An 18,060-nucleotide genomic window follows, 5' to 3' on the forward strand; every position below is an offset into this window, starting at 1 on the left:
TTTGGTGCTGGATGACCTCCTCACACAAAAAACCTTATTTCTTGAGTATAATACATACCATCAATGGGATATACATACCAAAGATCCTTAATATACAAAGATAAAGCAGCACAGGCTTCTACAATGGAATGGAATTGTACACAGTTCCTGCCTCCTAAAAAGGCGTGGTCAGAATGCGCTGACGCTACCTCGTTGATGAAAACGTCAAATATTTTTCATTTTCGCGCCTCTCTCTTGCTGTGACCAACTGGAGCTGGCCTGGGTGACTGAATTTGGTACATCGTCGTGGCAAGATGCGGTCTGATTTCCAGGTAAGTGGCAGTTTGAAATGTGGCAAGGTATTTGTGATTAGTCTGTGTCAGTGTAACGAGTTATCTATGTAGTAAAATGTCTGCGGAGTTTAGGTAATAACATTATTATTATCTCGTGTCGCCGTCATGAATGTTAGCTCATTGAGGAGTAACGTTAGTTGACGTTAGCTAGCTAACCATCTGATACCGATAGCAGAGCTAGCTGAGGCACTAGCTACCAGATTAATTTGGTAGTTAGGCTACAAAGATAATTTACGAACCTGATATTTGCTCTAGCTGCTACCTAAATCGGCATCACTATAGCTTGTGGATCAGATCTACTGCAAGCGACATTGATTTAGCAGTTTTGAAATGTGTTTAGTTGCTATTAAAAAATGAGTAGCTACCGTATGTACACAGTTGTTGGTGCACTGAATTTTATTATCAGCCTAGCGTAGCAGCTAGTGAAACATTTAGTTTTACGCCATATTCTCTGTCTGTCCTTGATGACGCGACGATTTTCTCTACTGATCTCTGCCCCGATCCTGCACATTACATATTTTTGTATTAAGTTTGTCTCTGATGGCAAATGTGTAGTCAGGGTGGCGCTCAACGATTGTGTTGAATAACGTTACATCAGTTGTGAGTAGTTTTTCTCGGATGGTCTTGCACAGACCCTTATCAAGCAGCACTAAAATGAACGTCATGTTTGCTAATTCTCTCCCCAGTTGTTGGACGAGCAGAAGGACGCTATGGATGGTGAGGATGAACCCGCGATGACAGGGAGGAATGAACTTGAACCTGTGTTATTCAGAGGATAAGTCAATGCTATGTACTGTGTTCTGTAACTGTCCGCTCTTGTGGCCATTCAAATGTATAGGGCAATTCCACGCAAAACTGTAACATCCATAACACCAACACAATGCCATGGTATTTAGTTGGCATTATGGATGTGACAGTTTTGCGTGGAATTGCCCTATACAAGTTACAGACTTTCAAAGTTAAACATATCAAATATAATTTCATATAGGCTACTAACAATCAGACCTGAAGACTTCATGAAACACTACCAAAATAAAGTTGAAACTAATTCTACAAAAGGCACTCCAAAGGAAAAGCCTTTTTGGCTGCATTGGCCAACATGTTTCGACCAACAGCCTGTCACTATGAAACTCTGTAACTAGATTTAAACTCCCCTCTGTATGGAAAAAAAGATCTATTATTCAACATTAGTTAACACACTGAGAATGATTGCTGCACTATATGTATTGTTCTCTAGCAACCTGAAGGTCCAAGACTCAATCCACTGAAGGCTCTCTGTAAGATGGTGGATCTGATGTCTGCTTTGTGGTCCTATAGGACGACGCCATGGATTGGGGTCAGAGATGCGCCTGAGAAGTAAGTGTTTGTGTTTGTAATCAAGTGCTGTAATCACAATTTGACTGATGCTAAAACTGGAGTAGGGGATTTGAATGGACATTTATACCGTGAATTTAAGTCATCAAAAAGCCTGTTCATGGCCTCAAAGAAGTCAGTCGTAGTATTTGCCTAACTTGGCAGCCTCTCCAGCTGTATCATAGTCTTCAGTCCTATTGTGTTATCACAGCATTTATAGTATGAAGGATCATATTAAGCAAAGCAATGTGCAGGTGTAGTAACTTAATTTCAAGAACATAAGAACATAATTGTAATTCATGATTTTTTTTTTTTTTTTTTACTTTGCGTGGTGTTGTCTCTGTTTTAGGTGCTGTAAATGCTGGCCATATGACTTCAACCTTCATCCAACCAAACGAAGAGATCCTGCTTTCCTACACTCCATTCAGGATGTTAGTTAATTCAAAGACAATAACAGTATTTAGTTTTGTAAATGCTTAACTACCACTCAATGCAGGACACATCTACTGGCAGTTGATGGAGGGGGTTTAGGGCAGTTGTGCTATTCTTTTCCTTGTGGGTAGACTGCAGAATGTGGCTATGTATGCAGGTGTTAAATTGTGGGATTTGTTGAAAATGTGAATTTCAAATAAAACCATACCATTCAAAGTTAGCCTCACACACTTTATACCCTCCTTTCCTCAGGTTTACTTGTTTGGATCGGATGGACAAGTCGGCACTCCTTATATTAACAAGCTACCTCTTTCTTCTACTAGTTCAATAATATGGTATCTGAAAGAGAAATGCCAGTGTTCATCATATTTTTAGCCTTATGTCAATGAAAAAATAAGTGGTGTATTTCCATTGTAATTTGCGTGGGTAGTAGGCCTAAAGATATGGCCGTGTGGCGGCGCTACTTTATCAAACATCAGAGGTAAGGCTAATTGAGAAAGCAGACGTCTGGTTAGGTGTGCTAGTTAGCAACTTGTTAACCAGGGGCACGTTTCCCATAACCATAGTTGCTAACTAAGTTAGCTACTTTGTTGGTTACAATGCAAACTATGGTTTTGGGAAACGCACCCCTGGCTGTCCAGATTATTATGTGATATGACCTACTTGTTAAACAATAATATGCAATACTATAGTACAGTGGTTCTCAAATGGGGGTACGTGAGATTTTAAAATATACAAATAATTTGCAATAAATGTAGTCATGGATTACTATCCAAATGTTTGAATTTTGTATGTGTTTATTAGTTCCAAAGTTTAATAAATTAGACACTGATGGCACAGTGCTCTGTTTTAAATCTTTTTTTTCTCAACCAAAAATGCTTTGCGCTGGTTAGGGGGAAGGCTACTTGGCTGAAAAAATATTTCACAGGGGGGTACATCACTGAAAAAAGGTTGAGAAACCACTGCCCTAGTTTATGTGTATGGCCGTCTGCTATACAGCCTATTTGAACGAAATCAATTTTCGCGATTGAGTGATCAACATCGAAGTGGTAAGCAACGGTAACTTATTCCAGAGAACCTTCGGCTACTTAGTAGATCGCGTGCCAGTGGGTTACAGAAACAGACAAGTGGCAAACAAAGTCGTTTTTCTCATTAACTGTTCATCTGAAAAACGCCATGTCGATGTCAGAATGTAAGGAACACATGTGAATTACAGAAAATGCATTAAAATGCCCAATCTCGAGCTGTATAATTAAGGGCTGGGGCATAATCCGAGAAAAAATGATTTCTTCCATAGGGCCACAGTGTAAAGAATCTCTCGCTAGTCTCCTAAAAAGGCGTGGCGCTAGTGAACCCTACGTCATAGGGGAACAGGAAGAACCCTTCTGTGAATCGTCTCGCTTTATCAACCGTCTCTGTACATACCATTGTAATCAGAAGGATCAGTTCTATGAAATGATGTAAAATTAATATGGTAATGTTGATATAGTAATGAACAGTATTTGAAAATCCTCTCCAAATATATATCCGAAATTTGTCAAAATTTAATTTCATTCACATAAAGATGAATTTTCATCATATTTCTCTACAAGATAGAGAAAAATATAGAGTGTATGAAATGTTCAGCAAGTTGTGGGCTATTTAACAAAAAAGACTGTATTGGAATATCATTAACCTTTCAAAAGTTATGATAATTTTAGTGATCAGTGTAAAAAAATGCAGGAAACGGGATTTAGAATGTTGACAGAATTCACATTCACTTTCTCACCAACAACATAAAAGTATGCATAAAAACTAATATTCAAGTCAGAAACAATGGTTTAGATGTATTTGGTCTATAAGAATAAACCATTTATTTGTATATAAGCAAATGCTACAGTCAATAAGAAGGACATTAAAAAAAAACATACTGTACCTTACCAGTAATACAGGAAGTAAGTATACTGTATTCATTGAAGACCATTTCGGAAAAGAGACATAAAATACATTTGATTCAACAAATACAACTTCCTTATATAAATCAGTATAATATGAAAATTATATACATATATAAAATGTATTATTATTCATGAAAAGTTAGGAATACAATCAACATCACTCAAAACTCAATGTGTTCTAAACATTTGAAAGTGGATTACATACTTAGAACAAGCCTGTGGAGAATAAACACATACACACATATACACACAAACTCATACCCACACACACACACACTTACAGAGGAGGATAGGGAAAGGTGGGGTGGGAAACCTGAAGGTTGAACACAGAAGAGCTATGACTCATTACTAAACGCATTCCCTTTTGCAGAATGCCAAATCTGACAGCAATTTGTTTATCAATAAAACAAATTCGCCTACCATTACACTCCAGGGCCATACAAGCTACTTTAGTTTTATTATGTACGTTTTTTATAACAAGCTCCTGCTGTACAGGAATATGTACTTGATGGAAAGACGACAGAGTAGTAGTTGGAGCAGCTGAAGGTGAGGCTGAAATTTCAATGGAAATGCCTACCAGCTGTTGTGATAGATTTCCTCCAAATTCTTTCTGGTTGTAGCTACCAAACCAAGGTTCAACACCAGATTCTGCATTGCATTGTCAAACTTGAAATAACAAGAAGCTACTGACAACGGCAATGTCAATGGAGAAAAAGTGCTTTCTGGTATTCTGCGTTTTTTGGAGTACACAATATGTATTCATCATTTGGTCAATGTCCCCTGATCCCTGCCAAGACTTGGAAAATGTTGAGACAAGCACGTCTGATGTTTGTCATTTAGAAGTTAGCAAGCTAAAATAGTTCACTTACAGACTGCACTACAGATAACAACCGGAGGAAAGGCAATAAGTTAATTACATTTCTGACAGAATATGTGATTTCACATCTTATTTTCTACAACTAACGTTACATATTGAGAGGAGTAAAAATATCGCTCAACTTATTTCATGTAAGAGAACGCAACTTAGAAACGCGGCGCCCATTGATTTATTCAGCTTTGGTTTGCTATACTGTCTTGCCAATATAATGCTTACCTAACAAGCAAATTGGTACTAGAAAACAAACTTACCTACAGTTTATATACTAACAGGTTTTTAAATGAAACTGTCAAATGAAAATAACTGACATCAAAAGCAAACGATAATATTGCAAGCAGTTCAGAATTATACAGTTAGCTAAAGTTACGTGACGATGCACTAGCCCCCCCGCTAAGCCATAATGTTGACGCTGATGAGAAAGCATATTACTGTCAAATAACATGATTTAAGGACTTCAAATAAAGATAAACCATAACTAGAACCGATGTAAAAACAATATTACCTCAGTTTATCCAGCTGTGTGGTTTCCAGTCGAGGTAAACTCCAACTTAAGTGCAGGTGGCATCCGGCTGTCCACGTCAAATGCACCGACTCAAGCGAAAATATTTTTTCAAGACTCATCTTCAAGTATCCAAAACATTTTGCGCCATAAACCCCTTAACCAATCATATCAAATTGAAGCTTATGTTGTCAGCATTACGGGGAAGATTTCAGAAATAAAATCAGTCATTGGACAGCTGAGATATTAGACGATTGGCCATCGTTACTTTTGTAACGAAATTAGAATGGTCGGGCTTGTAAGGGTTAACGTAATCAGCCAAATTGACTCACTTCTTAAGACCCTTGGTATGGTGTTACAAGGATGTGGAGTCAACATGTAAATTGTAAGTATGGTTTTAATGTGTAAACAGACCAACCATGATTTTGCAATGAAGTCATTTTAGGTACTACTTTCACGAAGTCTGTAGTTCTGTCAAAGTTTATCTTATCGTTGAACAGACTACATGGTTATCTTCCTTAGACTTCGTAGATGTAGTTACTACAATTTGGAAGCGAAATTCGAAGTGTAAATATGGTTTTAATGTGTAAACAGACCAACCGCGATTTTGCAATGAAGTGAATGGAGACATTTTAGGTAGCCTACTACTTTCACAAAGTCTGTAGTTCTGTCAAAATGTATCTTATCGTTGAACAGACTACATGGTTATCTTCCTTAGACTTCGTAGATGTAGTTACTACTACAATTTGGAAGCGAAATTCGAAGTGCAAATATGGTTTAAATGTGTAAACAAGACGCCTGATGTTTAATATATGTTAATGAATGGGCACAGTATTATTGTGTACAGTAATGGGCTATCAGTAGTATGAACAGTTCATGTGTTATGTGATTTACATAAACTAGTAAACAACAGAAATGTTAAAAGCTGGTATTGTGTTTCCTGAATTCTTACATTCAGGCATTCAAATGAAATGTAATTAAATAGCATATATATACTCTATCAGTGTATGATGCCTGCATGAGGGAAACATCCCAAAACAACGGCACCCATATAATTGCTGTTGTTTTGAGAAGTATTTCTCATGCAAGCATCATGCAACAATTCAAAAACAAAGAAACTAGTGTAGGCCTAATTATATTTTACATTAGTAAAGCAGTACTCTGATGTGCATGCTTTCACAAACTTTTGTGAACAATCTTAGCATTTTAAACATTGACTGTTTTGAAGTGCATGTATAGCAATATAGTATAAAAATAATAATTGTGATATCATTACAATTTGATAGGGGTTGGGAGGAGGGGGTGGGTTCATGTAGGTGGGCCCTATGACCCCAAAGTATGCCTTGACTGGGCCTCAGGTCAAAGAAGTTTGAGAAATGCTGATGTGGACGACAAAGCAGCAAGGAGGCGTCGTGTGATCATTTAAACAAGTTTTATGACAAGGTCGATAAGGGTGGGAAAAATCTTACATTTCTGTGCAAACTTTGCCCGCACTTCAGTCACATTGTCTTTTAAGAAAATGCAGTCCTTTTTTCGGTTCCAGCAGCCAACAACCTCAGAACTGACCCTTCAGGCCTCTCAGGAGGCGCTGGCCTTTAACCGCAGCCAGAAGAGAGTCAGCAGAAATTTGATTGCCTTTAAAAAATCTGACTTCTTAAAAAATCTTAAACTGGCTGCATTACGTGATTATTTCTGAGATTCTGATACGTTTTTAACCATGACCTATACACAGTTCTGGTTTGAAAATGTATCTCTTAAAATAATCACTTTATGCAGTCAGCTTAAGATGGCTTACTAGCAACTAACTAATTACCCTAGCAACAACCTAGAAACCACCCCTGTAATGTCAACCTAGCGACCACCATAGCAACCAGCATAGCAACCATGTTATTTATGCGTTTTAGCTTATTGGATGTTGCGTTAATGCAGACAACTTTTGATACGTGTGCCCGATTTTCATAAATGAGGTACCGTTGGAATCCTTGGATGAGGCCGAGTTCCATGCCACTGATCAAACCCACTCTTGCAGTTCCTCGGAACCGCAATTCTAGTTATTATTCCCGTCTCCCTAATTTTTTTCCAGCTCCTGTGCCTAGGCCCTTTGAGACAGAGACACCGTTCCAACTTTAAAACGTCCGGGCAGTACCGGTGTAACTTGCTCGAGAAGATGACGTCAAGTGGGCGTGTCGTTCGTCCGCCATATTGGATTGAATAGAAAGCGAAACTAAAGTTTCACAGGTCACAAATTTGGTCCGAACTTCACGAAACTTGACGTACATGATCCTTGGACCAAGCCTCACAAAAGTTACAGAAAGGATTTTTGATTTTCAGAAGTGTTTGCCCGTCACAGCCAAACGAAATCGGCAGCGTAGCTGCAAAACAGGAAGTTAGGTTTTATTTCAGGAACGCTGTCACATATTGAAACCAAACTTTGTACATGTACTCGGGACTCCAATGTGAGGATGCACAAGATCTGAATTTTTTTTTTTTTAAATAGAACATTATGCCAATTGACAAACCCTTTTATCTATGCCATGACATTCAAGCCCACTTGTGCCTGCTTCACCCTCATTTACATATTGCTGGACTATACACAGATTCATCTCAACCTTGCCACGCACTTCAATTCAATATCATGCCATGGGATAGTATGGACTTACAGATATTTAGAAAGAAGAACCATGTGCTATATATGCCAGCAGTACTCTGCAGTACACTATTATGGTTTTCATATCTAATTTGCTTAATTGTCATGATATGAGAGTATTATTCTAAATTTTACAAGTACAAAAGTTGATGGGAGAGTATTATTCTAATTTTTACATGTACAAAAGTATGCAAATTAATATATGTACGGAAGATTATGTAATATTAAGAAGTTTTGTGGTGTTGAAAGACTTGCAAGGCATTCTGGGTAGGCAGCGGCCATTTCACACTTTTAATGTTAATGCAAGACACTAGGTGGCACTGTTGTATTACATTTCACAGAGGACCAACGTGAGAAGGCACGTTGTTTTATTTCTGGGGTAATGAGTTTGCATTGTGGCTGTTCATGACTGCAATATCAGTAGCCTACGACGGGAATACAGTTTGTGAAGGTGTGCGTTGATGAACCAAGTAAGTTAGACGTGAACCTTTTAATTACGTAGCCTACCAGTTGTAGGCTACTTGAATGAAGAGTTTTATGAATGCCAACGAGGGACTGAATGTTAGCATATGTTTACTTTGTTTTTAGACTGCTAGCTAAGTCTGCCAACGAACTTTTGTCTTTATTTTCCACTATGTATTTGATATCTAGTATGATAGTCAGTATAGCGGTGAAAATGGACATCACGGTTATGATTTATTTAGTAGCCTACGTTTCTATGCATGTTAATTAGTTAACTATCTCCTGAGTGGGCATTGCTTTTTGTGGCATTTCACCAGAGAGGGTTAAAGCGGAGCTAGTAATCAAGCAAGGATATTTGATTTCACGTCGCGGTGTTTTGAAATTAGCCTGGACAATCCAGACCCTGATAATCTATTTTGGAATGCGTCTACAGGAGCTTCCAATCAAAGATTCTAGAACAGAGCTCTAGAATCTTTGCTTCCAATTGCGAGGGAACAATTTTGCATGGTAGGCATAACTAAGGGATGCAGTAGCCTAACACCACCAACAACAACCAAAACTAGCCTACTCATTGTCAACATGTACATTAAATGTAACATTTCATTGTGAATCAAATTAAAATGTTCTCCTCTTTGCAAACGTAGGCATAGACATATGGTGACAGATTAATTTAATAATGTTGCTGCGTGAATCATCACGGTAAGCGCGAATGAGGTGGCCACTTCTTAAAGGGGTGGTTCAGGATTTTGGACATAGGACCTCATTTCCAAGTACCGTGGTAAAGTTGGTTTTATATTGGACGTTGGATATTCGACACATTCGAAAAACCTATTTAGCACTGACTACGAGGGTCGAGTTTGTGTCAAACCAACTTTAATGTGTTTAAACAAGGCCTGCCTATATTACACAAAGCTTCTTTTGTCCAAAAACCCATGTTTTGATTTTATGATTTTTTTATGCTGATAAAAGATTTCAATCTATTATGCGGCTTCACCTTTTGACATACCCATACTAAAACACATCTCCTGAACTCGCCTTACTGCCCTTTCTAGTACACAAAGCTTCTTTTTCCCTAAAACCTACTCTTTGATTTTATACAATTTTTAATGTTGAATGTTTCAAATCTATTATGCGGCTTGCCCTTTTGACCTACCCATGTCAAAACACATCTGGTGAACTCAGATTACTGCTCTATATTGTACACAAAGCTTCTTTTTCCCAAAAACCCATTCTTTGATTTTATAAATATTTTTTAATGTAAGAAAAATGCTATAAATGCTTTAAATCTATTATGCGGCTTGACCTTTTGACCTACCCATGTCAAAACACATCTGTTGCACTCAGCTAACTGCCCTTCATAGTGCACAACGCTTCTTTTTTCCAGAAACTCACTTTTTGATTTTATATTAATTTTTTACTTTATAAAAATGCTATAAATCTATTATGCGAATTGACCTTTTGACCTACCCATGTCAAAACACATCTGATGCACTCAGCTAACTGCCCTACATAATACACAAAGCTTATTTTGTCCAAAAACATACTCTTTGATTTCATATTAATTTTTTACTATTCAAAAAATGCTATAAATCTATTATGCGGCTTCCCCTTTCGACTTACCCATGTCAAAACACATCTGTTGCACTCGGCTAACTGCCCTACATAGTACACAAAGCTTCTTTTTTCCAAAAACTTACTCTTTGATTTTATATTATTTTTTTAGATGTTTTTTAGGCAGTTAGATGAGTGTAACAGATGTGTTTTAACATGGGTAGGTTGAAAGTGGAAGCCGCATAATAGATTTATAGCATTTTTGAATAGTAAAATATTAATATAAAATCAAAGAGTGAGTTTTTGGAAGAAAGAAGCTTTGTGTACTATGAAGGGAAATTAGCTGAGTACAACTGATGTGTTTTGACATGTGTAGGTGAAAAGGTGAAGGCACATAATAGATTCATAGCATTTTTGAATAGTAAAAAAATGATATAAAATCAAAGAGTGAGTTTTTGAAAAAAAGAAGCTTTGTGTACTATGTAGGGCAGTTAGCTGAGTGCAACAGATGTGTTTTGACATGGGTAAGTCGAAAGGGGAAGCCGCATAATAGATTTATAGCATTTTTGAATAGTAAAAAAATAATATAAAATCAAAGAGTGCATTTTTGAAAAAAAGAAGCTTTGTGTACTATGTAGGGCAGTTAGCTGAGTGCAGCAGATGTGTTTTGACATGGGTAGGTCAAAAGGTCAGGTCGCATTATAGATTTATAGCATTTTTTGAATAGTAAAAAATTAATATAAAATCAAAGAGTACGTTTTTGGACAAAATAAGCTTTGTGTATTATGTAGGGCAGTTAGCTGAGTGCAGCAGATGTGTTTTGACATGGGTAGGTCAAAAGGTCAATTCGCATAATAGATTTATAGCATTTTTATAAAGTAAAAAATTAATATAAAATCAAAGAGTGAGTTTTTGGAAGAAAGAAGCTTTGTGTACTATGAAGGGAAATTAGCTGAGTACAACTGATGTGTTTTGACATGTGTAGGTGAAAAGGTGAAGGCACATAATAGATTCATAGCATTTTTGAATAGTAAAAAAATGATATAAAATCAAAGAGTGAGTTTTTGAAAAAAAGAAGCTTTGTGTACTATGTAGGGCAGTTAGCTGAGTGCAACAGATGTGTTTTGACATGGGTAAGTCGAAAGGGGAAGCCGCATAATAGATTTATAGCATTTTTGAATAGTAAAAAAATAATATAAAATCAAAGAGTGCATTTTTGAAAAAAAGAAGCTTTGTGTACTATGTAGGGCAGTTAGCTGAGTGCAGCAGATGTGTTTTGACATGGGTAGGTCAAAAGGTCAGGTCGCATTATAGATTTATAGCATTTTTTGAATAGTAAAAAATTAATATAAAATCAAAGAGTAAGTTTTTGGACAAAATAAGCTTTGTGTATTATGTAGGGCAGTTAGCTGAGTGCAGCAGATGTGTTTTGACATGGGTAGGTCAAAAGGTCAATTCGCATAATAGATTTATAGCATTTTTATAAAGTAAAAAATTAATATAAAATCAAAGAGGGAGTTTCTGGAAAAAAGAAGTGTTGTGCACTATGAAGGGCAGTTAGCTGAGTGCAACAGATGTGTTTTGACATGGGTAGGTCAAAAGGTCAAGCCGCATAATAGATTTAAAGCATTTATAGCATTTTTTTTACATTACAAAATATTTATAAAATCAAAGAATGGGTTTTTGGGAAAAAGAAGCTTTGTGTACTATATAGAGCAGTAATCCGAGTTCACCAGATGTGTTTTGACATGGGTAGGTCAAAAGGGCAAGCCGCATAATAGATTTGAAACATTTAACATTAAAAATTGTATAAAATCAAAGAGTAGGTTTTAGGGAAAAAGAAGCTTTGTGTACTAGAAAGGGCAGTAAGGCGAGTTCAGGAGATGTGTTTTAGTATGGGTAAGTCAAAAGGTGAAGCCACATAATAGATTGAAATCTTTCATCAGCATAAAAAATTCATAAAATCAAAACATGGGTTTTTGGACAAAATAAGCTTTGTGTAATATAGGCAGGCCTTGTTTAAACACATTAAAGTTGGTTTGACCCAAACTCGACCCTCGTAGTCAGTGCTAAATAGATTTTTCGAATGTGTCGAATATCCAACGTCCAATATAAAACCAACTTTACCACGGTTTTCCAAGTAAGCAAGTGTGATATCAGTGGAAACACGTTTCATCCAGTCCTTCTAATTGCAGAGTTCGCAGGTGCTAGGCTAGCGCAAGTCAACGGTATGTGATAGCCTGCCACTAAAAACAGTTTTACCCACTCCAAAGTACACCCGAGGCAAATAAATTATAACGCCAGACTATCGATGTAAATGTCTGTTTTGATAGTGTTATTTCTAACGTTATTCTATCCTTGCATTTCAACGATCGCATTACATTTTGAGGAAATAGTTTCTTAGCAGCGGCGGAATTATACTTGCTCCGGTAGTAGTACTGCGCCGAAAAGTAAACAGTAAAGCGCACTCCAATGGGGATACCTAGTAGCCTTGGTAATATCAGTCCGCCGCTGAGATGCAAAATGACTACTACCAACTTCAGGGACCAAAGTATAACTATTGCAACGCGATGCGAGGGTTGTATTTCTCACACTATTCTATCAACACAGACATTTACATCGATTGTCTGGAATTTGCCTCGGGTGTACTTTGGAGTGGGTAAGACTGTCATTAGTGGCAGGCTAGCACATACCGTTGACTTGCGCTAGCCTAGCACCTACGAACTCTGCAATTAGAAGGACTGGATGAAACGTGTTGAAAACGGTCTCCACTGATAAATATCACACTTGCTTACTTGGAAATGAGGTCTTATGTCCAAAATCCTGAACCACCCCTTTAATGGGACCCACTGTATGGAAGTAGGCGAGATGTTTCAACAATAAAAACTTCTTCGGTGAAGCAAATTCCTCCAAAAACGCAACTTACACTTGCTTTACTTAATATTCGATCACTGTCAAGTAAAATTGCCTTGGTTAATGAAATTATTACTGACAATCATATAGATGTTATGTGTCTTACTGAAACCTGGCTTAAACCAGATGAATACCTTCCATTATATGAGTCTACACCTCCCTCCCATTTGAATTATCATGTACCACGCCACACTGGCAGGGGAGGTGGAGTAGCTACAATCTATCTATCTAGTCTTCTCACATCTCCCAAGCTCACACACAAGTTTAAATCTTTTGAAGTTCTAGTCCTCAATTTTTTACCGCCAGACTGGAAAACTGATCAGCCTGTAACTGTGGTCACATTGTACAGACCCCCTGGCCCCTACACTGATTTCTTAGAGGAATTTTCTGATTTCCTTTCTACTTTAACTATCCAAACAGAAAAAATACTTATATTGGGTGATTTTAATATTCATATGGATAATGTGCACGATTGTCTCACAATTGCATTTCAATCCCTAATTGACCATGTCGGGTTCTGCCAAAATGTTAATTCGCCCACGCACCGACATAACCATACTATTGATCTAGTCTTATCATACGGCATAAACATAGAGCAGTTAACAATCTTTCCACAACACCCGACCTTAACTGACCACCATCTAATTACTTTTACAATGACATTACAACATGCAGTACCCAATTTAGCTGAATACTACAGCCGCGGCTTATCTGAAAAAACTAATGCTGACTTTCTAGAAAAAATTTCGCTTACGCTTGCCCCATTCCGGACTCATGTGGTAGGCCTATCAGAAGGCCCATTCCTTAATCCAGCCGAGGTCGACTTGTTAACTGATAATGTGATGAACTCATTACGCTCAACCCTTGATTCAGTAGCACCACTCAAAAAGAGAATGAGAAAACAAGTAAGGCGTGCTCCATGGTATACCACACAGACAAAAACACTCAAACGAACAGCGCGTAAACTTGAACAAAAATGGCGTACCACTAAATTGGAAGTTTTTCGCCAAGCATGGAAAGATAGCCTTATCACCTACAAAAAAGCACTCAACGAAGCCAAGTCAACTTACTACTCCTCGCTGATCGAAGAAAACAAAAACAATACAAAATTTCTCTTTACCACAATCTCCCGCCTGACGAAGAACCACACCGAAGTAACCGAATCTATCCCTATTTGCCTAAACAGTAATGACTTCATGAACTTTTTCAATGACAAAATTGAAACAATTAGAGATCCAGTCAGTCTCACCAAATATTTATACTCCATTGCTGAACGGTAGCGAAAACATAATTGAATCACAGATGAGACGAACAACGTTGAATTCATTTACACCTATTGACATATTAGACCTCACTTCCACAATCTCTTCATCAAAATCTACAACTAGTCTACTAGATCCTATTCCTACTCATCTTCTGAAGACTGCTCTTCCTTTGTTGGATAATGCTTTGCTCCAGATTATAAATAACTCACTGCTATCAGGCCATGTACCACAGTCGTTTAAATTATCTGTCATTAAGCCATCCCTCAAAAAGCCTACCCTTGACCCTAACAACCTGGCCAACTATAGGCCTATATCTAATCTCCCTTTTTTGTCAAAAATACTAGAAAAAATAGTGTCGAAACAAATTGGTACCTTCTTGCATATGAATAAAATCCAAGAATTATATCAGTCTGGTTTCAGAGCTCACCACAGTACTGAATCAGCCTTAGTTAAAGTTTTTAATGACCTCCTCATCGCTGCCGATAATGGACATATATCAATATTGGTCCTCCTGGACCTCAGTGCTGCCTTCGACACCATAGACCACAACATACTACTCCACAGGCTTGAACATTCGATAGGCATTAAAGACTCAGCACTCGCTTGGTTTAGATCATACCTTTCCAACCGCAGACAATTTGTACAGGTTCACAATGAACCATCTACCCAGACTATGGTAAAATATGGGGTGCCTCAAGGCTCAGTACTAGGGCCCCTGTTATTTTCTCTCTATATGCTTCCTCTAGGCTCAGAAATTAGGAAACATGGCATTAAATTTCATTCTTATGCAGACGATACACAACTATACCTTTCCATAAAACCTGACGAATTGACTCCGTAAGCCAAACTTGACACATGTATACGAGACATAAAGACATGGATGACAAACAATTTCCTGCTTTTGAACTCGATAAAACAGAAGTCATGGTTTTAGGTCCTAAAAAGATGAGGGATATCCTATCCTCATCACAGGCTACATTTACTGATCTCCGACTATCCTCATCCACATGTGTTAAAAATCTAGGAGTTACAATTGACCAAGACCTATCACTAAGTAATCACATAAAACATATTACCAAAGTTTCATTCTATCATTTAAGGAACATTTCAAAGATAAGGAAGTCTTTATCCCTACCAGACGCTGAGAAATTAATCCATGCTTTTGTCACCTCAAGGATTGATTATTGCAATGCTCTATACGCTGGCTGCAATAACACCTGTCTAAAGAGCTTACAGCTTATACAAAATGCAGCTGCTCGCACACTCACTAGAACTAAAAAATATGAACATATTTCCCCTATCCTGGCATCTCTACACTGGCTGCCTGTTAGAAGTCGCATTGACTTCAAAATATTACTTCTAACATACAAAGCCATTAATGGCCAGGCACCAGAATATATTAAAGATCTCCTAGTTCCATATAACCCACCCAGACCGCTACGATCACAGAATACTGGCCTTCTTGTAATTCCAAGAATCTCAAAAACTACAGTAGGAGGCAGAGCTTTCAGCTATCGCGCACCCCTCCTCTGGAATAATCTTCCTACCTCAATTCGACTAGCAGACACCCTCCCTATTTTTAAGTCTAGAGTTAAAACATACCTCTTTACTGCCTCCCATAGTTAGGTATGGTGCGTGGAAATTCACCCACCTCAGGGTTTTTTGGAATGGACCACCCTGCTGAGTCCTCGTGTGACTGGCACCCCAGTCGCACGTGCGATGGTGGTCACTGACCATACCTGCGCTGGTGTCGACTACCCCTCACCATGCCTTAGTTATGCTGCTATAGCATAGTGCTGTCATGGACTTTTCATGTGTCACGCCGTACAACCCCCCCCCCTCTCCTCTCCCCTTCTCTCTCTCTCTCTCAACTCTCCCTCTCTTGCCTATTCCCACCATGGTATACTGTAACAATATATAGTACTACTGATTACTTATTGACATTAACCATTTTGATTTTCAGTAATATTAACCCACTCTACATCTCTCTTTCTTCCCCCTTACTGTACCTCACTTGTGAGGTATATCATCACCAGTCATCAACCATCCGTGTGTTGGCCCTCCTCACCCATCTCACCTGAAGTCCCATCCTCGACTGCCCTATTACTGCCCCCTATCTGGACTCCTGGCCCGTACAGCCTAGCGACCCACCACCAGCCTATGACAACTCTGCCCGGATTACTGGCCCATCCACCAACCCACCACATGCCCCTCGAAAACTCCCTTCCCCTGGACAATCCCAACGCTGGACTATTGAACTTTCTGTCACTAAATCAGGAATAACGAATTACCATAACGGATACGTAATCATCCCACCTCTTGTAACTTTCAGCTCAAGTGCTTAACACCATGTCTTATTCTCTACACCCGACTATCATATGCATTTGTCATGTATACAGACCTTACTGTCATGTACTGACCCTAGGCAGATGGGTCAGGCCCTTGAGTCGTGGATCTGCTCGAGGTTTCTTCCTATATATATCTCCAATTCTAGGGAGTTTTTCCTCGCCCCTGTTACCCATGGGCCTCTCTCTTGCTTTCCTTTTCTTCCTTTCTTTCCTTCTTTCTCTGATTGCCTACATTCTGTAAAGCGCCATGATACATGTGTTATGTTTTGGCGCTCTATAAGCACAATAAATTGAAATAAGATAAGGTTAATCAGAATTCTAGGATATGCCCGCTTGACAACGGCAGAGATAGAACTGGCCTTTGGCCATAGCAACCATCCATTTAGAACGACTGGCCTTCATAGCAACCAAAGATCTTAGCTGTGATTCATGTAGCCTAAGTATGCATGCAATGTGATGCAAAGTATAGAAAGGTGATGAAATATACAGAGACAGGTCAATAACTATAGTGTAATGTAGACAGTAGTATAGAGTTGATTTAGAGTAATATGAATTAAATATGTGCAGTAAGTAGCAGTTACCTCATACAATAAGTAGAATAATGTATGTAGATGTAACAGTAACATTATAATAGTAGAAATAATAATATATATGCAGTGTATTAACAGAATATAATAAAACAGAATAAATATGGATATTCAATATGACAAATATAACAGATATGTACATAACATACAGCTATGTGCAGTGTGGTAACAGTGTCATTGTAGTGCAGAAACAACATTATAAGAGTAGTAAGAGTAAGTTTATGTGCAGGATGAATAGTATGAAGATCAGTAGAATAACTATGTATAAATGTAATTACAGTAGGCCTATGTACATTTGTAAATAAATAGAAAACTATGGGTGAGAGGAATAAATTAATTTTATTTAATCATAAAAGTAAATTGCATTAAATTAAATTGCAATAATGCTATAATGGCTATAATGTCACGCAAAAAGTATACAACCAAAGCTGAGCTTGATCAACTAGAACGTCTAAAGAACCAGAACTTGAGTGTAGTTTTTTGCTGGGTCCCAGGCCATGTTGGTCTGAGGGGAAATGAGAAAGCGGACAGTGCTGCAAAGCAAGTCCTCAATGAAGAAGTCACAGAATGTCAAATCCGTGCCCCAGACCTTAAACCTATACTGAACTCTTACATCTCAGATAAGTGGCAATCTGAATGGGATTAATGTACCAACATCAAGCAAGGAATGTGAATTTTGGCACGTTTTCATGATCCACTGGGTCGTTATGGGCCACACAAAATACGGTGTTGCTAAAATTACTCCTATTGTGGCATGCGTTCATGAGTATCCAGCTACATTTAATGAGTTAAGTAAAATACATTCACACAAAAAAAAAACCCATCACTAATGTTGTGGACATGTGGAGATACATCAA

At 38.0% G+C, this 18,060-nt stretch overlaps 1 protein-coding gene and 1 long non-coding RNA gene across 2 annotated transcripts in view; both read left to right on the forward strand.

Moving 5' to 3' along the window:
• The window catches only part of LOC143138210 (inactive carboxypeptidase-like protein X2), a 289,505-nt gene that overhangs the window by 126,879 nt on the left and 144,566 nt on the right, over positions 1–18,060 (forward strand). The window lies entirely within an intron of this gene.
• LOC143138211 (uncharacterized) lies at positions 62–2,337 on the forward strand. Its single transcript, XR_012990163.1, has 4 exons — positions 62–311; positions 1,019–1,049; positions 1,570–1,688; positions 2,035–2,337. It is a non-coding gene; the product is annotated as an uncharacterized LOC143138211 (long non-coding RNA).

This window comes from Alosa pseudoharengus, unplaced genomic scaffold (assembly GCF_046254945.1).
Source record: "Alosa pseudoharengus isolate Yale_2024_CS ecotype anadromous, Long Island Sound unplaced genomic scaffold, YU_APseudo_1.1 YU_APseudo_1.1_scf_21, whole genome shotgun sequence".
Taxonomy (NCBI): domain Eukaryota; kingdom Metazoa; phylum Chordata; class Actinopteri; order Clupeiformes; family Clupeidae; genus Alosa; species Alosa pseudoharengus.